This window comes from Corapipo altera, unplaced genomic scaffold (genome assembly GCF_003945725.1).
Source record: "Corapipo altera isolate COAL_440 unplaced genomic scaffold, ASM394572v1 69, whole genome shotgun sequence".
Taxonomy (NCBI): Eukaryota; Metazoa; Chordata; class Aves; order Passeriformes; family Pipridae; genus Corapipo; species Corapipo altera.
The window spans coordinates 3443803-3471082 of NW_020884908.1; positions in this window are offsets into that span (position 1 = coordinate 3443803).

Sequence of the window (27280 nt, forward strand, 5' to 3'; positions counted from 1 at the left end):
GGGCAGTCAGCTATACTCTACCATACTGCACATTCTCAGTAATCAGACCTCACCCACTGGCAGGCAGAAGGGTTTGGGCTGCAAGTCAGCCTCCTGTCACCGCTGCCTGCTAAGCATGAAGTCATGCAGCCAGTCCCCTCCAGTAGGAAATATCTCCTTCCACTGGCACTTCCCCATCGGACTGTGCAATGCAGAGGAAAAGGTTGTTTGTCTTTTGAGACACTAGCAATAAAGTCTAGTTTTCTCAACCACTGCTAACACTGTTTGATGCAAATACTGTTTCTAGCCCCTGCTTTTCAGCAACTCTAAGGCCACCCAGTGTTTTCAAGACTGTAGTTTACAGTAAGAGGCAAATTATTTTTCCATAAGAAATAGACTAATAATATTGAAAAACCACACAGAGTAGCACAAAATTCATGAGTAGGAAGAAAGGAAAAGACGTAATACCTGGAGGGAAGCAGCTTACATTTCCACACAAAAAAGCTGATGATTGCATCCTCAATGAGAAAGCTGAGTGCACCATTGAACAGGTTTGCAGATGATATAAAACTGGAAGGAGTGGCTGATACAACAGGTGGTCGTGCCAACTTTCACAAGTACTACCAGGCTCAGGAAGCAGTTAGAGAGGAATATAGTGAAGTTCAAAAGGGGAAATACAAAGTCTTTCATGTAGGAATAGCCCCAGGCACCACCATATCCTTAGGCATCTATCAGCTAGACAGCAGCTTTGCTTGGGATCCTGGTAAACAGCAAGGTCATCACAAGCCAGCAATGCACCCTTGTAGCCAAGAAGGCCACCATTAGGAAGACTGTTGCCAGCAGGTCAAGGGAAGTGATCCTGCACCTCCACTCAGGGCCACAAAGACGATTAAGGGGCAGGAGCACCTACCATATGAGAAGAGGCTGAAAGAACTGAAACTGTCTGGTCTGGAGAAGGGAAGGCTCAGGGCATCTTATCCATTTGTACAAATGTGTGATGGGCAGGAACGAGGTTGAACAGTCAGAATCTTCTCAGCAGTGTCCATTGCCATGATAAGAGGCAATGGGTACAAATGTGAAAAAAAAAAAAAAAAGACCAAGCCAAAACCCATCCCAAAACAAAACCAAACAACACCAGAGTTCCATTTGAACATAGGAAAAGAATTTTTTTTTTTTACCATTAGGATGGTCAAACACTGGCACAGGCTGCTCAGAGAGGTTCCCTGAGGAACAGTAAATGCTCTAGCTCACCCTGTTTGAGCAGTAAGGCTGGACTAGATGATCTCAAGAGGACCATCCCAGTCTAAATGGTCTTGTAAAAGTATTGTAACATGAGCATTTACTGTTTCCTAAATATGGTATTCATGTCTGGTTTTATGGGAGTAGTTTACAGAACACAAGTATTCCACTAGGCTTTTTTAGACAGTACGACTCTTCACCAAAAACACCCTTACGATATCCAGAACCATTTAATGTCCAAATACTTATTCTTAAAATTCCTATTCGTTTATGAGCTACTTAGCAGAAAACATTCACTGATCATTCTGAAACCATGACTGGTGTTTTACTCCCTCACTCTTCCCTCAATATGGTTCCTAGCCTGAAGATTATACCAACTAAATGAAGCTATAACTGCAGAGCAGGTAGAAGAGTGACTGTGTTTTTAATACCTCTATAATGCAAGCACTGGAAGCCTGATGTCTTTTTCTTAGACATTTGCAAGGCATCATTACCTCCACCTTTTAGTTGGGGACATGCACTCTGCCTGTGGTGGTTCACCAACAAAGCTAGATGTAGAATTTTAAGGTTGCTGTTCCCAGCAAACCATTATCATCAACACATACCTGGCATATTACAGGTGCTGTGGCCACAGGATTTAATTGCTTTTCTTTCTAACCTGCAGCCATACTTCCTTAGTGCAACTCTCTCCTTTTACCATTAAGCACACAAGCTTACTCATACAACCCCTCATACACGTTGGCTGTTTGCAGTAAAGGTTCCCAGGTCACAGAAGTAAGATTCATGAGATACCCGTATAATTTGACTTCTTATTGCTCTTACTCTTATTCTCATTTGGCTTTTGAGATGGATACAGATACTGCTGTACACTGAGGAACACCAGCTGATTTCAGCAATGTCACTCAAGACCTGAGGGGCCCGATGCTGCACAGAGGTCATGGTGGCTGTCGGCAGAGAGTAGTGCGCTCTTGCCTGCAGAGGGAGTCACGGTCCCATGGAACATGCTCTCACACATCTCTTTCCCCCCCAAAACTATAGCAACAAACAAAATGAAGGCATTGTGGGGCAGGGGGTTTGCCCCTCTGTATGCTTCCCTCCTCGAAAAGCAACTGTATGAATGAAAAATGGAAGAATAGACTTGAAAGCATTTGAGTGAATCTGTCTCTCCCTTTGTATATCCCCCCCCTCGCTGCCCCCAACAAATATTTCCACATTTTTTTTGTATTAAAGAAGGAAAAGGGGAAGTGAGAAGATTAAATAGAGGAGTACTTTTTTCATATTTCCTATACAGTGGTGATTTTGCACAAGCCAGATCACTGGAAGCTGGTAGGAGCCTGAAGAGTAAGTATTCCCTGCCTAGCCAGAGAAGGTACGGATCTCCCACATTGTCTTGGGGAAGTCATCAAGCAGGGGATAAAAGAGAAGAATCAAAATGAACAACTGTTAGAGAAGAGGTCCAGCAAGGACACAGGCTTGTGCAAGATTTAAGGCGGTTTTGTTCAGTTTTCTTGGAAATTTTTATTATGTTTTGGAGGTTTTATTCATTCCAATATATTGAATGGCTACTAATAAGAAAACAAGTAAGCCTTCCTGGTCTCAATAACCATTAAGTTAGATGGCCTTTATCCCGAGGTGTCAAGAACAGTGTCCACCATAATCAAAACATTTTGGTTGCCTTATGAACCCTTTCATTTACATGGGGGAAAAAACTCCCAAAGTTGGTGGCTTTTAAATCATCATCTAAATAGCAAAACAATTGGGAAGAGGGCCAAGAAGGTACTCAAGTGCAGCTTTCCAAGAGAAAACAGCATTGGAGAAGGTACCACGATGGAGCAGAGATTAGGAAGAAAGAGTGTGGAACGTCTTCCTCGTCTTCTAGCGTAAGAAAAGAAAGTCTGCACAGTGGAGAAGAGTAATGCAGAAAATATGATAGAAACTCTCCTTTTCAGGGTTTATTAAGTTTATATGATTCATACAACCCTCCAGTCCCCATAGCTGTGATATCATGTCAGATATAATTACTTCTGCTGCCCAACTGGGTACGCTAATCAAGGATGCTGGGCCAAGTCTGACCCCCCCACCTACTTCCCTCTCTTTTATAGCCTTTAACCAACTTATTAAAAATGTTGAGAACTCAAAACACTCTTCACTGGAGACTATAAAGGTATGAAGACTGTCATCCTCCATTGCTGACATTGTTGGAGATCTTTACAACACGTGGTCTTTTACCAAACATCCTGCTTTATGCTCTCAGTACCTCTGAGTTATTATAAAAGAACAAAGTCCGACAAGTTACCTACAGCTAGATACTCCAGGTTCCAAAATACAAAACAAAAAAAAAAAAAAGAAAAACAAAACTAAAATACCATCCAAACCCCACCCAAATTCCTCCAAAAGAGGCTGAAAAGATGAAGACATTTTAGGTTACAAGGAAAGTCTGAAGACTTCTGGCTTGACAGCTCAAATGTTTTAACTGACAAATTGCCACCCCATCATGTAATATCTAACTTATGAACCTTTTAAGCTTAGGGGCCCCCTTTCTCTTCCCCAAATTACCTCTGAACTATTGCCTCATCCAGTTCTTTGCATCTCCCTGTTTCTCCCATTTTATCTTTACAACTGAAGCACATCCCTCCTCTTCATCCTGTCCCAGAACATTCTCCTAACCTACATGAACACCTAAACCTTATATTCTTCTTCTGATTGACCATCCTATCTAATTCAAAGCTTATATCTTGATTCATTATTAAAAATCAACTATCCTTACCAAACTCCTTTCCATCTCCAACTTTGCCATGCCTTCAAAAAATTCCTGCAGCAGGAAGACTTCTCTGTCCAATGTCCTTCAAAATGAGTTGACTATGCTTTTCAAACCGACCTTCCCTGACAAACTGCTCATCTCCAGGCCCTCTTAAAATCTCCAGTTACCTCAGTGGCACTATCCCCAGTGAGGCTTTCTACTGATTTCAGCTGCTCCTTGTACAACTGAGCCTCAGGCTTTTACTAGCACATTAAAACTGTCTTATATACAAAGTGGCAACAAGTGATTTTGCCACAGCATTAGGAAAGAAAAAAATAATTAAAGAAACCTCAAGGGCCCCTAGAGGTCTGTACTAAGGGACTGCACCTGCTCAGACCCCAGGCTGAGGCACCTATGCTACCAGACACTTGGAAGGAAAGTGCTTCTTTCATGGCCCATGTCCAAAAGCCAGGCAACTCTTCAGGCCTTGCTCACCAGTTCTTTAAGACCAGCAATATCCTAAGGCCTGTAGTCAAAATCCTACTCACAAAAAGGAGAAAGTCTGCTGAGGGAAAAGGCTGTGCCAACACAGAGAGGACAGCAAAGTCACCAGTGCAGAAAGATTAGGTTACAGGCCAATACTTGTTTCCTAGTGATAACATTAAGAATACTGAAGATAAGAGTGACTTACTTATGGGTGCAGGAAATAAAAATCCTGCATGATTTCAGTGATTTATGCACCTTTCTAAGCAAGAACAAGCTCAATCAGCCCAAAACACGGCTGTGGGCTGAAACCCACCACACCTCTGTGATGAGCCTGAAGAGAAGGAGACTGGCACCAGGTGAGCAGAGACAGCGAGCCCAGGGCAGTGCTGCTCTCCCTTGGCTCTGCAGGTCCCTTTTCTGAGGGGGAAATTCGAGGGGACTCCTGCCTTTGCCGTTGAGGGCGGATAGGCGGCGGTGGTGGCAGTGGGAGCTGTAGGCACCGCGGGGCATCACTCCAGCTGCCCCCGGGCACGTCCCCATCCCGGGTGGCCACGAACCCTCCTAGGGCCATCCTGGATCGGGACAGGATGGGGATGGACGGAGGGGTCAAAATCACCTCTCTGGCACACACAAGGGGGCAGCACCTTTAGGAGCAAGTTTAAGGATGTGTGTACCCCGCTCTGTTGCGATATTGGAGCCTGCTGGGAGATTCCGGCCCTAACTTGAGCTTTTCTTGCTTCTACCTTTGTTTCGGATTCTTGCAGAGTGATTCTTAACAGGGTTTTGATGACAGCCAAAGGAAACGCTTAGTTTCCTTCATGTTTAAAAAAAGTACCATTAAAAAAATCCCCCAAAACCCAAGTCTCCTGGAAACAGGTACAGCAGTTTGTTACATTACTATTTCTGCTCCTCAAAGTTAAATATGCTGAATCACTGAAAATTAGATGATTAAAGCAAAATTTCAGGCAGGCCTTTAGCTACCATATAGTTGTGTCAGTTTTTGAGTAAATTAACATAAGAATTAGAGGGAAATCCTCCAACAAAAACCAACAAAGCAGAAGATTCCATCAACACCATCTTAAAACTAACCCAAGCTGGTTGGTAGTGTATTTGCATGGCTCAGTTTGTGCCTCACCATGTGCTTAAAGGTGTTCTGTTTAGCAGCCAACTTTTCCCTTTTGCTTAATTAAAACTACAACACGAGTAGCAATGTTTTAAAGAAAATGACACAGTAGAACAGCATGTCCACCTGCACTTTTTAAAGTCTCCTCACATACTCTACTAGATTGTTGGCGAGCCAAAACTGTTGTCTGTCCCTTGATGCCTTGTCACCTCACAAGCTTCCCAAATCCAATATCGTGTCAGATCTGCTGCTTGAGCAGTAGCTTTCACTTGGGCCGTTTTCATGTGGGTTTAGCTGTGGAATTGCTCGTTATTAATGCAGAAGATGTGAATTAGCAGAGAAGATGCAAATGAGACCCTGGAGAAGTTATGAATTTCACCCATTAATCTCAAACCAATCAAATGTGTAAATGCTAATGTTGTTAACCATTCAACTGCCAAAACAAGTTTTCTGGCACTGCAATTTCTATCTGACACCTTTCCTCACAAGCTATTCCTCAGTGTTATTACCCACCGGGAAAGCACAGAGAACAACTGCTGTAAAAATGCACACACTCCATAGCAGCATCAGAGAAAGTTAGACACAAAAATTAGGATATAGATAAGTCCATGTGGTAAGTTATTGTGATTTAATAAGTTGCCGCCGATCAGCTGAGCTTCCCTAACTGCTCTTGTGCACCCTCTTTGACTGTTGTAATGGCAAATACAATGTGTTAGCCTGAAATACCTTTCTTTCACTTCAAATCTGTCAGAAAGGGGAAAAACATGCAGTCAGTTACCTCGTTATGCTATTGTAACTCAGTACTCTCTGAGAGTTAGTACAATCCTAAAACAGTAGGTTTTCAAAGTTCAGATTTGCAGGACACATACTGGAAATAAAGGAGTCGCTCTGCCAACTCATCCTGGATTTAGGAGCCAAGGTTCTAGTTGTTACTACTAGCCTTTTTAAGTTCTACCATTTTTATTATCTTTTTGATGACCATTTACTAAGCATCTAGAAAGTTGCTACTTTTACCACTGAAAACAGAGAATGATTTCCTCACGTCTTCTGCTTGTTCATTTGATTTTACTAAGTTGGCCATAGTACTAGCACTGTTGATGCAGTCACATTTGAATGTGAGAGAAAGCATCACACAAAGCATAAATACAGAAAAAAAAGGTTAAAAAAATTGATCCCTTTGTAGTCTTACCTTTAGGGTAGAATCCAGAATTGTGTTAGGCAACTGAAGTCCCCACATAGCTCATGACTGTAGGTGCCTCAGAACTGAATGTGTGACCAACCCACACACTGAGAAGCTGCCTAGGGCTAGTATAAATGGATATTACTCTTACTAGTTGTTTGTGCATTTTCCTCAACAAGTTTCCCCATCTGACATACCCAAATACCAGGTAGTATGTGCACGTTTTCCTTCAAGAAAGAAAGAAATTGAATTTAGCTTACCTGTTTCCTGGAGCTCACTAAGAAGTGGCAGCAGTATAAAAGGCTGTGTGTCATCAACCCTTCTTCTGGCTTCTTCTCTTCTCCTCTGCTCCTTTGATCTGGAAGAAGACAGTAATGACCAGTACCTTTACTAAGCAGCCCAAATTCTCATGACTGCCTTCAGAAACGGGGGCTGGTGGAGAAGTTTTTGATTTAGATTAGGCTAAACTACACTTACTGGTCAAACTGTGTGTTATGGGTCAGTCTCAGTTTGAATCTGGAGAACTTTTAACAATGAAAGGTAAGTTTAAGTGCTTTCAGAGCTAAACAACACCTGAGACTTTTTTCCCCTATTTACAGTCTTAGAGGTAGGTAAAGTTTAGGGGAGAGGAGGCTGGGTAGATTTGGGTTTGGTTTTTTTTTTTTAAAAAAACAACCAACCAAAACAAACCAGCTGTTGAACTCTAACCCCTGAACACAGTTTTGGCCAGCAGAAGTGTGGGGCAACTCGTTGCATCTTCCTCACCACCACTTTCAGTTCAATTCAGTTTATTTTGTAGAAAATATTTTTGTTTGATGGAAACATCCTGTAAAGGTATAGGATGAATGTTAAGGAGCAAAAGTAACGGGATTTTGCAATTAGTCTTCAGCTACCTTCCTGTCAGTCTGTTTTAGTCTGCTTCTTCAGTTCAGGAAAGTTCTCCCAGTGACCGGACTCTCTGCCTCTCCATGCATAAGAGTTTCCTTCTGAAGGAAACCAGGCAGGTAAGAAGACATTCTGGGGCATTCCAAGATAGACTCAGGTGGCAGCCAGGCTGCTTATCCACTGATCAAGACTTACAGGTGCAGCTGATCAAAGTATTATGTTTCCTCTCTTTGGTGGAACATCCCAACCATTTTTATTTTTTTTCTTTCTCCCATGCCCCTGCTTCAGGAGTAGGGGCTAGGGAAAAAGGTGGATCAAATCCTGATTTTGAAATCCTACAAGTATGTTCGTGTTCTGCTTTACAGGATGGGCCCACTAACCACTACCTTTATAACTTGGTTTGGGGTATTCTGCTGGTCAGCTAAGTCAACACTATTACAGAAAACTGACTCCTGATAAATCAAAAGTCCTCTACACCCTTTTCCCAAATGGTATTTTTTTCCAAGTGAAAAACAGCTGCTTCTCAGACTACTTAATAGGCATAACCTCAACTTTTAAGTTTCTTTCCAATTGTCTTAATGAAGCAGCCAGCTCTGTGAACTTGTTTTCTAGGCTTATATATCTTTCACTGACTATCACAGGTCTCTGGAGACCAGCTAGACTGGGAACAGAAGAGATCTATTCTGAAAAAAAAAATTCTCCCCGAGAAGTATCTATAACCAGAAATGGCTGTCATGTCAACATGAGAAAAGAAGGTTTGTATTTATCACTGACATAATGCCAGCATTTACAGAAAGACCCTTTTCTGCTACAAGTTCTTTTTTCTTTTTTTTTTTTTTAATAAGCTTTTTCTACTGTACCTGACTACATATCCACAAATATGTTATGCAGTTATTTAGTACACTTAGGTCAGCCTGAGAGCCTGGAGGGGAAATAACTCACCATTCATTTGCTTGAATAGCCCTTCCATGCATCCGTCCTCATCAGCCAAATCCTACTTTTTAAGTTACACCTTTCAAAAGCAATTAGCAAAGGGATTTATGAGCCCTGCTTCCAACGCTGAAAAGCTAAGAAAACCCTACCCAGAAGTAAACAGTTCAGCTCTAAGCAGAAACCCAACTGTTGCACATTTGCCATAATTAGTAATTACGGTGAAATCCTGGTCCCAATTCAATCAATGACAAAATCCTCACTGATCTGCTCATAGCTGGGGTCTTGCTCATGGAGGCTAATGATTCTAGCTCTCCTGCATGAAAGCAAATTGTTCCAAGGTTTGAGCCATTTTACCGCCCCCAACTGCTCTTTCTATCCCTTTGCCAGAAATCAATTTTCCCATAACAGAGTCAGCAGAATTAATCATATACCTTCACCTTAGCCACTACATTTTGCAGTCTAGGTGTTAAGACATAGTCAGGCAAACTCAGCTAGCTGTTCCTGATCCTGATTAAGTGGCTGCTGGCCCATTTCTGATGCCCTGGCACCCCCTCCTCCTCCTTCTCTTCTGTTGATTTCACTTTCTGCATTACCAATTTCCAGTTCAGATTTGAAATCTCATTGTATAAAGGTTTTTTTGGTTGGTTGGTTTTTTAGTTTAAGAACACAAAACTTAGGTTGATACGCTAAGCTTTTACTGGGGACTGTGCTGTGTAGACTGCAGCCTGTACCCAAGGAACACAGGTCAGAGGTTGAGTGTCACCTCACATTTCTTCCCTCTCAAACCAATTCCAGTTAATCTAGCCACTTTGCTGTTGAGAGAGTTTCAGACATTGTCAGGTTTTGTTTCAAAGCTTTTTGAAATTAATGGAAGATACCAGGGTTGAGGAGTTTTAAGCAGTAGATAAGAAATACAAATTCTGCTAATCTTCAATATGATAGAGAGACAGTCATTTAATGTAACCTAGATTTCTAGGTTACCTGTTGTCAAAAGAGAGAATTAAGAAGTACCACTTGGCAACTGTTCCCCATCCTGTGGAAGGTTGGATGAATTTCTCTGGACAAGCCTTACTCTCTCCATGGACTACAGAGAGAACTGAAAGTATGTTCCTAAACCCAGCCTAAAGGCAAACTACAACTTTTAAAAATCGATTATAATTCCTTTAACTAGAAGGAATGCCATTTAGCTAAAATGGATGGCATTTAACTAACAGGAGTGCTGTGTCCTAAGCCATCATACACAGTCTGACACAGCCTAGTAACATGGTGTGGTTTGACATTCAGTGGCAGTACAGAGTGAGCAAATGTAAGCAATTGCCACCCACCTTGTCTATCATTCCTCCTTTTCTGCACCACACTAGCAAAAGCATTTGTGCAGCACACAGTGAACAAGATTGGACAACAGATGTTGCTAAAATTAACTGAGGAAAACAAAAACCCAAAGTCACTCTTCATTCAGATGGGTCCCAAAGACCCCACAAACTGCACCTCTAAAGCTGCCTACGACTGAATGGCCATTAAAGCCACGCCAGCTCAGACCACACACTTTGCCTGCAGTCCCCTAGGCCATTGAACACTATTAAACATTTCACTCTATTCTCTTTCTCCATGCAGATCCTCATCTCTTAAGAAAAGACTAACACACTCCCTGCCTTACTGACTGTTGATCCTAAATATATTACATGTCATGAGCTGTTAATGTGTATGTTATTGCATAAGCTCTGCAAGCATGTACACAAGAAGAGCAACAGTATCAGAAGCCCACCCGCCAGTCTCTCTTCCCATTCCAAATCTGTCCCTTCCAATTGCTCAGCACACAAGGCAAGTAACACAAAGGTCTATTTGCTCACCAGCAGTTTGTCAGAATTAGCTGTTACTGCATTTCCTAATAACACTCTGGAAGGCTTCTGTCATAGGCCAGACTTCTACAAGCAGTGTACTAGACCCACCACAATCAGGAGGCCAGCACTATGGAAAGCAAAGACTTCCAGGACTGATGAATCCTAGTAAACACTCATTGAAACAACCAGTTTCCTCAGAGAAGAAGTGTAGGAAAGTCTGCAAATATCCTAGTACAGTGACTTGAGCAATTTTTACTTTCATGTAAAACACCAATTTTTAGCCTGGCCCTGGAGGTCAGCACTGCTGAGGTTTATGGTTTCTCAGGCCATTTCTCAGCCTTTTCCTCTCCATCACCGGCAAGATGCAATTAGGTAACTTGCAGGTTTCTTGATCAGAATAAATCTGTCACAGATTCTTGTTGAAGAAACTTTTCACTGCAGCCATAATTCCTGCACTGCCATACTAGCAGGCTGCTTCCACCTCTGACAGAGATCAGGTAGCATGGCTCCACCCATGAGTTTCTAGATTATTGACAAGATTATCTTATAAAAGAAAAAAAGCAAAAACAAATCAAAACCAACCAACCAAAAACAAACAAACAATCCCCCCTCCCAACTGAAATAAAAGAACAAGTACCAAGTGTTTCACAGGACAATGACTGGGACACTCAGCTATAGCAAACTCCTCTCAAACCCTGGCACTTTACAAACCAAGGCTTAGTTTGGCTGTGACAAGCCTTCTGACCCCCATCAGTGTCACTGCCACTTGGTGCCCCAGACATTCTGCACTGATCTGTCTCTTGCTGCCTCGTTTGCACAGCCGCAGATCTCACCCTCTACTATAACCTGTTACGCCACCTCCTGCTTTAGCCCTCCCATAACACCTACACAAGTTCTACTACTCAGTCTTGCTCCCAATGAATGCAGTTTACTTCTCACATCAGACCCTTACAAAGACAGCTTCTGCTCCATCATCCTCCCATAGGGCAGGAGAAGGATCTGGGTCAGCAGTTTCTAAACGGGAAGGTCACACGTCAGCTGAGTGATCTTGGACAAGTAGGAATGTAAAGAGTAGGATGTTCTGCATCCATCATACTGTATCTCCCTTACAGCTTCTCTGAATTCAGTTTGCCACCTGATTAAATACATTCCTGAAAGTTGCTTTAGCAACCCTCTCTGCAAATTAAAATTATACTTGTCACCAGTAATGAAGCTGAAGATAACAGAAGAGAAAGTGAAGAGAAAAAAAATCCCAGTATTTACATACTAAAAATATTTTTCCTGTCCCTTTCTCCCTCATTTGTGTTACTGATTGTTTTGCGCTGGATTATTTGGCAAAAATTCCAGAGGAACCTACGCACCTTTCCCTGATCTGATGATCTGAAACAAGTTGGAGGCCTTAATTTTCTGCTATGTAACATTCTTCACACTTTGGTGTAAGGCATATTTAGAGGAAACAGAAATAAGCTAATCAATACTTTATACTTCAGTCAAATTTCCAGCAGTCAAAATGTGGTTCTGATTCTCTTTCTCTTTGGAAACCCAATTAATGAGGAAGCTTGGACCCAATTAATGAGGAAGTTCAGACAGAGGGGAAAAAGATTCGAGTTTTGAGTTTTTAAAATTATTGGTTTACATTTTTTTCCCTTTTTTACAGTAAAGATTTAAAAAACAGAAGTTGGGGTTTTTTTGCCACAATCTCTGGCTGATGTTTTGAAATGTTTAATTAACATGCTACACGAAACAATGTAAATCAGACTGACTTCATCTGTTTTTCAGTGGCTAAAGTAATGAAAAAAATGTAATGGTAAAGAAAATGAAGGTTGAGATTAAAGGGACCTACAGTTAATGACAGGCTGGAGTTCAACTGTCATGTAATCGAATACAGTTGAGAATGGACAATAATTAAAGTCAAGCAAAGAATGAAGCCCAGATTATTATAATGAGATATGATATGTTCTTCAGACTATTTGGAGGTTAATGTTACTTGGTTTCATATGGTTACGGGTAAGTGAGTACTGTACTACTATATAGTAAAAATAATGTAACTGGATACAGTCTGCTTCACAGTGACCCAAGGTTAATGGTAGTTGCTCTTAGTATATTTAAAGGGTTTAAAAGAGATGTAACAACCTCAGCATTACAAATCTAGTGCAATGGCACTAGAAAATGGCATCAAACAGGTTAGAATAATACTGGTGTTCTTGGTTCCATGAAAGCAGCTCCCAGTGTAATGTATGTTGGCTGTTATCTCTGTAATTATACTGGCTAGGTCCATGAATTCTTTCATTCCTGAATGGCACCACCTTTTGAGTAATAGATCATTGGTATGCATCACTCTGATAAGGTATTACACTAATATATCATTAAAGCAACAGATGTATTAGTGTAATACATCACTGGGACAAAGCACTCTGATGATGATGTATTCCTGAAAAGATGGCACCATGCAGAGAAGACGAGGCCCAAGAGAAGACTTTTGCTCAGTTTAATAGAATAAAAGGTATGCCTTCCTGGCACAAAAAATGTGATGCTCCCTATAAAGATAGGGCACCACTATTAATTCTATTCCCATTTGTATTGGTAATTTGAGGATCATATGGCTTGGAAAAAATTTACTGTGGATAAGGAAAAGAAGTAATTTAAAAACATAACCTATCAGACTATTTCACAGTCTTTTCCCATAATCTCTGATCTCCTCAACCCTCCTAACACCTCATCAGAAACCTCCCTGTGTTGAAAGCCTCAAGACACCTATCCTGCTCTGCAGCAACGAGGCCATGGGAATGGTTCAGGGCAGTTGGTGATGACATGGCCTTGCAGAGTTCACCTGAGGAATGAGGCTCAGCTAGACAAACAGGCAGAGGCCAGGGAAATCCACTAATATTGGCCTTGGACTTGCTGAGTCACTGCTTCTGAGAGCAGAGATTATGCCACAGCCCCCATGACAGCCAGCACAGGGGTTGTGCTTAAATAGTTATGGAGCCACAGGCAGCTCAAGGCACAGACTGGCCAGTTCTGTCCCAGCCTCTGTGTGTCTGCCTCAAGACTTCCCACAGGCAACGAATTGCCTTCAAGCTTATGTAAAGCCAAGGTACTTTTCGGGGTGAGTAAAATAAAAGAATATGGACTTTGAAAAAGGGTTTGAGAGCTAAATAGTAGCAGCCCAGTCAGAAGCATGTACAAAAAAACCTCTCTGGATTGCAGAAGTCCCAGGTTACCTCACTTACCAGGATGTGCTCCTGGACAGGCAGTTCAGGGATATACTCCTTGGCCCATGCTATTTCAAAGGAATTTCATATATTTAATTACCAAAGGTGTATGCTGTTGTATGAAACAAGGGGAAGGGCTGTGAATAATTAGCCCTCTATAACATTCTTTGTGTTTTATTCATTTTCAGTCCATAAAATTTCTCACACAAATTACAGTTAATCTGAATTAATCTTAATTAATCTGAAAAAAATTTAAAATAATTGTTTAAACACAAAGGTCCAGATTACAATACCTTTAGTCATGCAGAGTTGTGCTGTATTCCTCAGCCCTTGTAAGGCAAGGGAATGTTCAGATTCAGTGGTGACCAAGCTAGGTCTTAAATGAAATCAATTTGAGATATAATAGTGAGCATATGGTCCAGTTTCAAAATTACTCTAAACAACTGCAATACTAAGTGGTAAGAGCAGGATAGCTATGGAGAAGGAAATAGGAAGGGAAAAATAAGCATAGAGAATAAAAATAAAAGTGGTGGAAAGAAAGGAAACAAAAGAGCTCAGAAAAGAGTTGGAGTGGCAAGGATAGGAGAAAAAGGGGCAGAATTTCGCCCCTCTCCACAATTTACAATGTTGATTTTAGTATTAAAAAATTATAGGCATACACCACACACTCATGCACACTTAACTCCCCCTTTTCAATATATAACAGAAACAAATGGGACCACGGGACCTAATTTTACCATCTGATTTTGGAGAGGACACTAATGCTTATACAAAGAGGGTATAATGATCATAAAGTTTTTCAGGGCCAAAATGACTACAGAAGGGCTGAGACAGATGGGAATCAGGATCACATAGTTTTGGAAACTTTTATTCTAGTAGTGCGGTATTGTTTCACTTAGAAGGTTTTATTTTAAAAATTATAAAGTGATCAGACAGTAGTATTAAGATGAAACAATGGCCTAACCAGATCTCTCTTTCTTTGTCTCTTAAGAGGACTGACGGGACTGTCTGTTAGTACTTTCACAATTAGACCTATGTGCTCCAATCAGGGGAAAGTGGGTGATGTAAAATAATTAATGTGTGGCATGTCTTTATGTAATTTAGCTTTAGAGTCAAATTATCTAATTCTTCTCTTTACCAAATGCTCTGCAGCAATCTTCTATTATTTTATTAGAAATATTTGTATAATTGCTGGATAGCAAAAGATACAGGGTTTATTCTCCTTTTTTTATTTTATTTTTAAAATTTTTTTGTCTTTAACAAGGGCATTTACTTCTCACATACAAAATACAGAACCAAATTTTCACTCTCTGTAAATGAAATTTTCTTGACAGACCTATGTTGATTTATTGTAGCTGAAGATCTTTTTCACTATGTGGTGTTTGATTGCTATCAGACACAGGGAAACAGATTCAGTCACTATTTCAGGACACTAGCACCTAGGAACCATAAAGATGGAAAAGCACAGTGATCCTTATCAGGCCCTGAAGAAATAAAAAATTCAAAACTACTTCTTGGCATGTAAGCCTCACAGTCTAGGATTTTGTCTCTGTTTGCGACCCACTTTCACAGATGATGACAACCCTTGCAAGTCTGAGTTGACGAGATGCACCATGGGGGGAGATCATAAGGCACATTTGGAGCCTTCTCTTTGCTTTTCTTAACAGATGAACATCTGCCAAAAAACTTAAGCCCCAAAGTCAGCTATGCATTGTACAATTACTCAGCTCTACAGAAGAAATATTACTACAGCAAGAACATTGGTATCATAATCTGGTCAGTCTCCACGCAGATTTGCTCTTACTTTGCAGAAAGAATCTAGAAATAGGTAAATTCCAAGATGGTATCTTTTCTGCAGTAGTTATCAACCTGTGGTCCGCAAAACTCAGAGAGAACTAAAGGATATGCAAAAGGAAATTCAAAGAAGCAAATTTATTCTAAGTAGGTTAAATTTGTCATACACCTACACTGGAAATCAAAAAGGATTAAAAAGCACTGATTTACGTGAGATACAGATTTACATTTTTATATCCATCCTAAATATTTCCCTTAGTAGTTTCTTCCATGTCTTACTTGCCTTCTATCCAATACCCTATAGTTTTCTATTTCAGTTGGAAACTGAGACTATGCTTTAAAGTTTCTTTTTTAACAAGGAAACAAATTATGCAGTAAGTCTCTGTAGAACCTGTCACAACTCTTTCCTTGAATTCCAGGATGGCCAAGAATGCCTACAATAAAAGATCATTTAAACATAAGAAACATTCTCCAGGGTAAGGCCAATGATCCATCCAGCCTGATATTGTGTCTCTGACAGCAGGGAAAAGAATGGGGAGGAGGGGGTCCTCTGGTAACTGTTTCCATTTTTCCATCCCTGGAGCTCTACAGGGAGTGGTAGGCACACCTGGGTGCTTTTCTCTGTGTTTCCCTCCACTTCTGTATCTCTATATTATTTATATTCTGACCCTTGTACCCCTTCCCTCTTTTTTTAGCTGTTGCACCTGGAGTTGTTTTCACACCCTCAAACAGTAGGCTTCTTTCCTCCTTTTTTTTTTTAAAACTTTTTTCTTCGATCTTTCTCCCTGGGAAGTTTGGGGGGGGGGAAGGAGGGGAGGGAGAGAGGAAGGGGCTTGCTATTGCCTGGTCCACAACAGAGAAGCCAGAGGGGATAACAACTAAAGGAAAAGCTATTTCAGGTGAGCATGTGATTTTGGCAACTATTGGTAATGCATTCCTCTTCTACTGCTCCAGCATCCACTGTTGTAGAGATTTTAGAGGTTACCTTCCTGCACAATCATTCTAGTAGCCTTTTGTGCCTATTCTGTCCATGAAGTTGCCTAGTTCCTTTCTGAGTTTTCTGATACTAGGAAGATTTAGCTAATCCACTACATCTCTGATTTTGTAAACCTTTATCGCATCTCCCCTCACCCTTCTCTCCAAACTGAAGAATACCAGCTTTTCTGTCTCTCCTCACAAGGTTGTTGCTCCATCAACATAAGCTTTTTGACTGACCTTCTCTGTATATTCTTTACTTCCTCTTAATGTTTTCCTCCTTCTTGAGAGGTAGAAAACAGAACTGGCAGTACTGAATACATGGGTGCATCACAAGTTTGTATGGTGACAAACTGTTCATTCTCTTCTCTAGCTTTTTTATGATGATACTGAATGAAACTGGTCCTAGGCCCATTTCCTGGGGGATTTTACTGCCAGTTCTTCTCCATCTTGAGACATACCCATTAATCCTTACTCTTTCCTTTGTCCAGTTTTCAGTCCATACAAGGACCTTTCTTCCAGTCTAGCAGCTTTACTTTCTTTAATAACCTTAGACAGCTGGACTAGATGATGCATGTTGCTTTCCAACTGGAACTATTCTATTCTATGTGATTCTTCGGAACCTTGGCAAAGGCATTTTGAAAATCCAAATAAATTATGTCCAGTCCATCCACTTTATCCATATTCTTATTGTCACTATCAAAGAATTTCAGCCTAGTGAAGTAGGATTTCTCATTACTGAAGCCAACGTGAGCCCTTCTCAACAAGTCAAATTTATCCATGTGCTTTACTATTATCATCATCATCATCATCATCATTATTAATATTATTGATGGTACTCCATTATTATGAAGGAATGACAGTAAGGCTCACTGGTGTGTAGTTCTCAAGATCCCATCCGGAGTCTTTTGGTAGATGGAAGATGGCAATTTTGTAGATGGCCACACATCTGCCCTCCAGTACAGTGGCCTTTTGTTGTTATATTACACATCACAGCCAGTAGTTCTGTAATTTCATATCTGAGTTCCTACAGAACTCTTGGGTGGAAGCTGTCCAGTCCTGATGGACTGGACTTACTGACTTCTGACTTGTTTATTTGGATAAATATATCCCATATAGTTACAGGTGAGTGAATGTCAGGGGCAGACTCTGAAAGGAGACCCAGAAGACAAACTAGGTCTGCCTTGATAAAAGACTGGGATTAGGATGAGAAGCCTCATGTGTGTGCATGTGAGTTAGGGTTCAGCAGAAAGAACAGGAAAGGCCATGAAGGCCATTAATGGAAAAGTGACAAGATTGGAATAAGGACAATGTACAGAAGGTGAAACAAGCAGTGGCTGAAGTTTGTTAAAGACAGGCAAGAGTACCTGTGTGCCCTTTGGAATGCTGCTGACCACTGCCCAGAGGTGAACTCAGGTTTCCACTGACATATCAGCGTTCCTTTGCTGCATCTCACTGCAAAAATTAACAATCATATAATTGAAGATAAGGCATACATTCCCAAAGGACTGAGATAAGGAGCAGCACTGCTCTGGCACTTCCTAAATCCTGAAGGTTTCAATCCATAACTTAGTTGAACATGCTTTTAATACAGCTTTCTGCTTGTAGCAGACATGGAGGCTGCAGGAGGGTAAGGTTGTACTGTTCTGCCTACCGAAATGAGCCAGACCAAGCTGGTGATAAGGGACCAGCTCTGGTTGCTGTCAAGCAGTTTGCCCTTTGAAGACTGGGTTGCACTTGCTCTGAAAGGGTCACTCCTAATTTGGAAAGGAAGTAAAAATTTTAAGGAACAATTAGGCTTCCTGCCAAAGTTGCATCATAACTAGTAGACTTAAAGAAGTCCCTGTAATTACACCAGTGCTTCCAATTTTGTTTGCTTTTTTTCCCTAGCTGTCCTGAGTTAGCTGTTTTCTGCATAGTCACCTGCATTTACTTATCTTTAATTATTAATATAATTTTAAAATTAAACTATATTATAAATATAAATTGATGCTTTTTTTTCCTTTCTTTGGCATGGTAAGTGAATATCCGTGTGGATATGACATTTTTATGGAGATCTTAAGTAATCTGTTGGAGGATTTTTTCTGTTTTCTTTTTTTTTTTTAATTTTTGTATCAGAAGTGAATTAAAGTGAGAAAACTCCAGAGATAAGTTACATAATTTTGAAGATTTAGATACATGCACATACTACACTTTGTAGGTTCTGCTATAAATTCAGTGCATGCTAAAGATTCAGTGATGTATATTTTACTGATATGTATAAATTTAAGGCAATGCACATTAAAATGGGATGTCTCCTTGGTGAAGGCTTCAAAGAAATAAAGTAGTAGCAATGGTTCCTTGACCTTTTTTCTTATTTAAAGATTAAATAGGAACTATATTGCTCTTTTGAAAGCCTTTCTGCATCTTTCCCAGTGGCATAAGAGGTCAGTACAATCACCAGGACCCTGACATCCTTTCCTCTGTTATGAAAAATCCTTAATAGTATGTATAGTTAATAAAATCTAATTGTAAAATTCAACTGTAGTCTCAGTCATGGTACTTGTCAGCATGTCAAGCACATCTTTCATAATATATGCTTCTGTGACATAAGCCCCCCGAACTCTCTTCAGCTTCCTCATGAGTAAGAATGTAGACTTTTAAATATTCAGTAATTGTAGCTTCTTGTCTAAACCCAACAAAATTTGGCACACTGTAATAAAGTGAAAGGTCATTTTTTAGTTCCTGCTTCTTTGAAGGTGACATTTCTTTGGTCGAGCTTCCTGACACTGTGTAATTCCTTTTTCTGTTTATTTTACCACTCTGGTACCTCATTAGCCATTGCAGAAATGGGATTTCTTTAACTGTGGTTTGCACAGAGGACAGAATATATCAATATGCACTTAAAGAGTGTTAAAATGCAGACTATGTAAAAGCCAGTGTTTAGGGACAACCTGTAAATGTAACTTAATGAACCAACAGACCATAGCAGCTTCAAAGCACTGAAAATATAAGAACAGAATCAATACTGTGACACAGGATTGTTAGTAGGTTGATTTCATTCTTCTGCAAGGAACACAGTTGATTTCATTATGTCTAAATTCTTCTTACTAGAGAGATACCAAATCTCACCTCATCCATACCTAGGACAGCCATTTCCACACTCCCTGACAACCTCTTCTGGTTCTACAGAAATAAAGTGGGGCCAGAGTCAAGCTGTACCTGCTAGGCCTGGTGAAAACTGCTTCAGTCTCCTGTGGATTCATAAGAACAAAAACCAGGTAATTAGATTTTGCTGGCTAGGGGTAACTTTGGGGTACCAGCACAAAAAATCCATGGCATGAGTGTTGTTGCCATCCTGCCCCACAATGTGAATTCCTGGTGTCCTCCTCTGCCTGCTTGAATTGATAGACAGAAGGTAACTGTCTGCTGCCAAAAAAGTCCTCACCCCAACATCTAACATTCTACTTGGTTTTCCCTGGCATAACCCTCAGATGGAGTCAGCTACATTTCACCTAAATCTACCATTTAGACTGGACTTGTCTTTTTTTATTTCATTGGTAAGTGTGAGCCCTCTTTTCCTTATGACATCCCTTTTTAGCTATTTTAAAAATTATTATATCTCCAACCTTGTTTTTAATAGCCAGACCATGTCAAAAGTTCTTAAACTGTCTTCATAGGCCTAATTTTTTAACTTTTGGATTTTTTATTGCTGTCAATTGAGCTCTTTCCAACATACTGTGGTAATTTTCAAACCTGGTCGCCACAACTGAACTAAACCTTACAAATGAGGCTTGCACAGGACTGTCAAATAGAATAATTACCTTGCTTGTCTCTGCACATAATTCATTATCAAAACTTGTACACTACTAAGCCTTTAACGACAATGCCTTGTTTTTTGTTCATGGTTGGACTGTGGTATGTGTGCAAATTTTAAAAGCTGGAGAGGTAACAGTAATAATTCCCTGTGAAAAGCAATGAATCTCAAGGTGTTGGAAAAGTGGGCCAGAATTAGATGTCACTGCCTGCTTCAGCAATATCAAGCTGGTCAAGGAATACACAGTTAAGTCAGTAAGCAATATCCAGGCCTAAGCTGTGTAGCTGGAGATGCCTAAATCCTGAGAGGAGTCAGCAGGCCTGCAGAGAGGTCTGGCTGGACAGAACCACAGCTGCGGTGGCAGACAACAAGAGCTTGGCACTCAGAGAGGGGCTGAAAGGCTGTGAGGGTGCAGGGGATAGTTGGTAGGATCCCTGTATAAGCAGCCATGAAGTGAATTAATTTGAAAGCTGGGATTCCCAGTTCCAACCCAGGCTAAAGTTTGACCTCCGTGAGATCTACGGGAACTGGGAGGCTGGGGCAGAGCAGTGCCCAGTGGGTATCCCTCAGCCTCCGGTAGGAGAAGGCATAGTTCTTACACTAGGGGGTGTTGATTTCTAAAAAATACTCTTTCTTTTTGTATTTAGTGTATATTTGCATTTAATTTTATCCTACATTTTTTGTCTCCATTTCTTTCCAAGACATGTCAAATAGTAACAAAACAATTATATCTCAAGGCTTTTCTTCTAACTTTACTCTCATCTGTTGCCCTCTGTTAAGCCTCCCACATATCTAACACTTAGTCTCTACATTAATTTCACCTCCTAACAAAGTGCAAGGTCACAGGTAATCTTCAGTGAAAAACGTTGAAGAGGGAAGGAAAGCACAGTGGACAGGGGTGAAAAAAAATCACTATAATTTCCCTTAAATTTTCTGTAAAATGAAAACTTTCTTTTACATTTCAAAACTGAGTAGGAGGGATAATTGAAAAAAAATTTATACTTTCTTGTACTTATACTTACTTTTATTCACAAAAGCAGTCCCTTTATACTTCTCCAGTGGGGAGAAAAAGCTAAAAAACCAAGCAAAACACAGAGCCATGATGTTAAAAAAAATCTCTCATGCAAGAGAGATTGAAATCACAAATTTTAAAACTAGATACTAATAGCCTGATATTTTTATAATTTTCATGTCATATTAAAAAGAAAATAAAAGGTTTTCATCATGCACACCTCTTCCCTTCCCAAAAGGGCAAGGCATAAAAACCCGAACCACACAAAAAACAGACAAGAGGTCTCTTTAATTTAATAAAAAAAAAAATTTGGTACTTCCTAGGAGAGATTTATTTAGAGTTTCTGGAGGGATGGCAATAAGAAAATGAAAAAAAAAAGAAAAAAAAGAAAAACAACAACAAAAAACACCCAACCCCCCACCCCATTATCCCAAAACCAAAGCAAAACGAAAAATCAACCCAAAATTTAACTCAGTAATTTAGAGCAACTACCTGCAGTCATTAGTCATTTCACAGAATAGTTTCCAGTGAAATGGAACTGCTGAAGAATGACTGGAGATTTATCTCATACCATTCTTACACAAAGCTGAAGACTACTGTGTATCATTGCCTTTAAAATAAAAACGGGGCCTGTAAATATGCAATGTAATTAGGAGGCTCAGCTCTCCCTATCTTGACTTCCATGACACATCTTTCATTGCAGACACCAGTGGAATGCTCAAATGAGACGTGCCACCTGAGAGGCTCTCCTATCGCTTTTTGTGCTTGGTAATAAGTAAAGGTTAATTGTGATCCTTGGTATTTCCCAAGAGAGACCAAAGAAGCCTAGAGAGGTTCAGGTGTCTGTAAACACAGAGACGTCTGGAAACCTGTGCCAAAGGTGGTTATTTTGCCGGCCTCACCCTTTGTGTCCTGTAGTTCTCAGCGCTGTCCTTCTGACAATATCCCCTGAAGTATCCACAAAATTATTTCACAGGACAATGGAGTGTCACAAAGGCTAATTGACTTGTGCTGCTGCAATGATCCATGGCTGTATACATACAGACAGCGTGGTTTCCAGCCAAATGTATACACACATCTGCAAGTGCAAACTGGGATTTGAATTCATAACCTTTAGCTCCTAAAATCCAGGTCTTTATCCAGAGTGTTAAAAGAGCAGCTGTAGTCACACAAAAATACTGCTATTCATGAGGGTGTTTACCCCGTTGAGCTAAAGAGTAGCAGTGTGTACTCGCTTTGGCCAAAGCAATAAATTTCTCAGGGAAATCTACTTCTGGAAAAATGCCACTGTTCTTTTATGGTATTTTGGGTATCTGTGCCTGCCTACTACTGAACAGCACATACCGGAGTCAGACTGAACTTCTCAGTATCTTTTGCCTCTGTGCCTCAGTTCCTGGTCTTCTCCTTGTACACCCTATTCTTTCCTTCCCCCATGTTTTGTCTGGTTTGTCTACTAGGCAGAAATACAGTTTACAAGTATATTAAAGCTGCTTAAATTTAAGGACGAGGTGTACTACTCACAGTACCATTATTGATATTTAGTTAATAAAGTGAACATGTTCATAATTGCTGTAATGTATCAGGCCTTAGTACAACTCATTTCTAAGCTCTCTATCTCATGTAATGTTCCAGTCTAAGGAGATCCCTTAGGATTTAAATATGTATTTAGAAGGATTTTCAATGCTTATACTTTTTAATTATATAATTAGGGATGTGGAGGATGTGTTTGCAAAAACTTTCTGAAGGATTATATTAACACACTCCCTGTTGAGGCAAGATAGCCTCACCTGCCACACCACCTGAATTAGAAAACCCCTGTAGCTACAGAAGCAACACTGGTTACCTTCATTAATTTTCTCAGGAACCAGGAGAGTTATTTGTACAGGACAAAAAATATGCCAGAAGTGTTTCAAGCGTCCTTTGAAGAACTATTCAAAGCATTTACTCTGGTTTTAACACATCTATTCTATGGTTTGGAGGAAAACAAAAAAACCTTGCAGGACTAATTGGCTGACATCCAAGGATCCAGATCTCCATCACAGGAGAGAACAAGAGGCAACCTGCTTATACATTCACTCATTTCCACTCATTTTCACCTCTGTGCACAGCCCGGGAATCACACATGAAAACAAGACATTCCCATTTGTTCGTATGGAGGCACAGAGATGCCTGCTTTCAGTGACCTGAATGACATCTGTTGTGGTGACATGACACAAGGTGAAATAAAATCCTACAGCCAGTGCAAGAGAGGTGGTGCCATTTCTTTCATGATGTCCTCAATATGGCAGTTAGGGACTTAGTGGGAAAGAAAAGGATTTAATGTGTCTTTCTGATGTGGAATACTGCATAGACAAACCAGAAGACAGGTTATGACACTGTAACATGACACAGAGATGTCAGAAATGAAACATGAATCCATATCTTACTAACACTGCTGATACAGCTAGAGCTGTGCAAGATTGCTGCTGAACAAAAGCAAGATAGAAGAAAATGAGAAAGGTAATAATCAGCATAAATGCAGACCTGCTCAAATAATCAAATCTTTTAAATATAAAAAATTTTGCAAACACAGAACAGCTACAGTTCTTTTAAAATCATTCAAGGACACGAGTCAGATTCCTTCAGTGTTGTTATTCCTATTTTTAATAAAAATGCCATAGTGTGAAGTGCACATATCTTAGTTCTGCTTTCGCATAGCATAAGCACAGAATAACAACCATAAAATCAAATGTTGCTTACTAGCTTTTATTGCCTTTCACATCTAAATAACCCAAAGCGTTTTATAAATCAGAAGGGTCAGTAAGACCAGGCACTCGGCAACTGTCAGTGTGAAGCTGCCTGTAGTGACATCAACATGCTCAGGAATCCAGATGATACCAAAATTTATGAAGATAGAATTTAATTACCTAAAAAGGCTTGAAAAGGGGTAGGACTGCTACTCTTTCAAAGAACCTTATCTGCCCAAAATGGCACCTCTAGCAGCACAACTCATTTTCAGAGCTAAGACTGCCAGGTATTTGTTAACTCTTGTTTTCTGTTGCACATGTATATGTTGTGATGATTTACCATTCAAATACAACCCTCTTCTAGCTTAATGAAATCCAGATTGGTTACAGCATCAAGATGGCCAGCTCATAAAATATAACTCGGGTTCGTTTTTCTTCAAATACAGGACAAAAGGCTCTACTTGTACCACACACAAAATACTGTATTTGGTACTGCATCAATTACATTACTGAGGTATTTTCTGAATGCAGTGCCTGTCCCCATTGCATAGTGATTTTGACTTTTGCCTGTCTGTTGCTTACAAGTAATGGTACTAATGCATTGTATAGCTCTTATATAAGCACTGGAATGTAGCTAAATACCAGCACAAAGGATGTGACAAAAGAAGTTAGAAATGGGGAAAAGGAGTGGGGGGAAGAAATTGCAAAAAGAAAAAAAAAATCCATTTTGATAATAGCTTGACAATTACAATTAAATAATCCAACACTCAAGCTGAGCATTTTTTGTTACACACCGCATGAATGATGTTTGTACTTTGGAATCTCTAAAATATTTAAGCAGAGAAGAAATGAAATGAACTGCAACCAGTTAAGGTCATCCATTTAGGACAAAATTGATAAAATATTAAAATGAAAGAAATAAATTTTCAAACAGAGATATTGAGTCTTCATAGAGATGTATTATTCAAAGCAGAGGAACATGTGTGACCTCTAGGCTATTACATAATGGAGAAAGGATATGACAGTTCAAATGAGCAGGAACTATAGGTACCAGAGACAGAGAGGGAAGATGGATTAACCATTCTGTAAGCCAGTGCTTTGCTTCCAGGGTACTTTAACTGGACCTCTGTGTTAAAGCTTTACATTCTCAAAGCCAGCTCTCGGACCCTACTATTATACTGGGCTTAACAAGCTTTGGAAAGATCATGGATTTTAACTAAAGATTGATTTTGTGTCTAGCTGAGATAGTTTGTTACCAGAGGCTGGCATTTAAAGCAGGGGTGGTCCTGAGGTGGCTGAGTTTCAGCACCTCAGCTTCTTCAGAATTGTCACCCTGTCCTTACGCATCTTCCATACAGCGGCCTGGAGTCAGGACAGCACGGGCTGGCCAAGGTATAATGCATCATCCTTCTCCCTTGCTGTGGTCAGCTTTGCTGGCTGAAAGCCAGCCTTCTCCTCATTCATCTCTGCCCTAACAGGCCTTGAAGATGCCCAGTTTATGCCTTGGGCATCTTCAAGGAAAGTAGTCACATTCTAGCAATAAATTATTCCTTTTTAATTTAAGGCCAGAGTCAATATTTATTATACAGATTTTACTATAAAATGGAGTTTTGCAAGGATCTCGACTCTTCTATACCTGAGGTTCTTGGGATAAATCTCCCCTAAATGAAGTAACTCCCTGAAACAAGAAGTATCTTTAAATCCCAGCAAAATCTGCGTAAGAGTAGAGACTATGCTCCTTTGAAAAATTAATTTCCACCTAGCAGAGGGCTCTTGCCTTCCAGCTCAGTGTTCTGAGGGAGCTCAATTGCTCTCCTGTTGGCAAAAGTTATTCAATATTCACACAGTCGGAAGTGCTGTGCCTAACAAGGTTTGGAACTGCATGTCAGGGCCAGGCAACAAAAAGTTAGGGTACATAATGACAAAGCTTTTTCTTGGACATATATTGACCTCCCTAGAGGACATACAAAAGCACCTAAAACATTAGGAAATCTAGTGTCACTGATGGTCATTTGTGATCATGGGTCTTCCAAACGTTTTTGGTCCTCTTCCCATTTTTCTCTCAGTTGCAATCACTCCATGTGAAAAATAAATCTTTTCCTTTGCAGTGTAAGCATTTATTTCTAGCTCTCAAAGCTCCTTTCAAAGCTAAGTAAAAAGATTATTAGCCTGGTTTTATAGCTGTCCTAAGTGGAAAGACAGGAACCGTTTACAAATAAGGCTCTATCAAGGATGTCGATGTAGCCTATGACACTTCTTTTCTGCTCCTGGCACTCCAGGAGGCTTCTCTAGTGACCTTTGGCAAGATGTCATGTTACCTCACTGGAAAACGGGAATAATGGAATGGGTCTGACCTTTTGGAAGTGGTATGAACACAGTCCTCATAAGGCCTATGGAGGATGGAGAATTTCAGTGGAAGAACCGAAGCATGAGTCCTGGGCCTGGCCCTGTACCTCAGGAACATTTTGGAAGAGAACAGCCATCGATAATATCCTAGAGGTCTCTTTCAAGTTGCAAAGGTACTTTTGAAATAGGGGGAGTTGTGGTTTTGTTTTTGATTTTTTTTTAAAGGGATCAGCAGACCTCAAAATCTCAATAACAAAACCCAAATTTTTTCACCAGTTTTGCGAAAATGATCAGACACCCAGCTATAAAAATAATGACAATTTCTTAAAAAATCACTACCCTTGCCCTTTATGGATTCTTACATTTCAATCTGTAGTGGTACAATTTTCAGGAATACAAAGAAATAGGAAGTGTTTAGTAAACAAAGAAAACCAGCAATCTTCAGGCTCTTATTCTGACAAAATATTCCCTCAAATATTGCAAAAGTTTCAAATCACATCTTAGTTGTACACATATTTTATCCCAGAAGCTGAAAATATGACCATGTTTCTTTTCCTTATGATTATCAAAAGTGATCATAAAATACAATCCTTTGAGTCAAAGTTAATTTTTTGTTGACATACCTAGGACTGACTGTATTGATCAAATCAAAGGTCCAGGCCACCAGGTACTTTTCCTCTAGCAGAAGTCAATAGCAAATGCCTAAGAAAGTGAATAAGAAGTGTCAAACATGCAGTGACATATTCTCAGTATAATACTATAGTCTTTAGTGATGTGAGATTCAGAGATTATTCTTTTTAAGTAGAATTACTGTCTGCATATTTGAAAGTGCCTCATCGGTTTTTCTCTGATTAAGTTGCCTGAGTACATATATGTATAAAAAAGTGAGATTCACAAAATCCTGTAGCAATAAGTATCACAGTCTAATCACAGGTTGTGTGAAAAAAACCCCTCTCGTGATCTTTCTAGATTTCAGCTGGCATTCCTCTTTCTGCTAAATCCAGCAGAAAAAA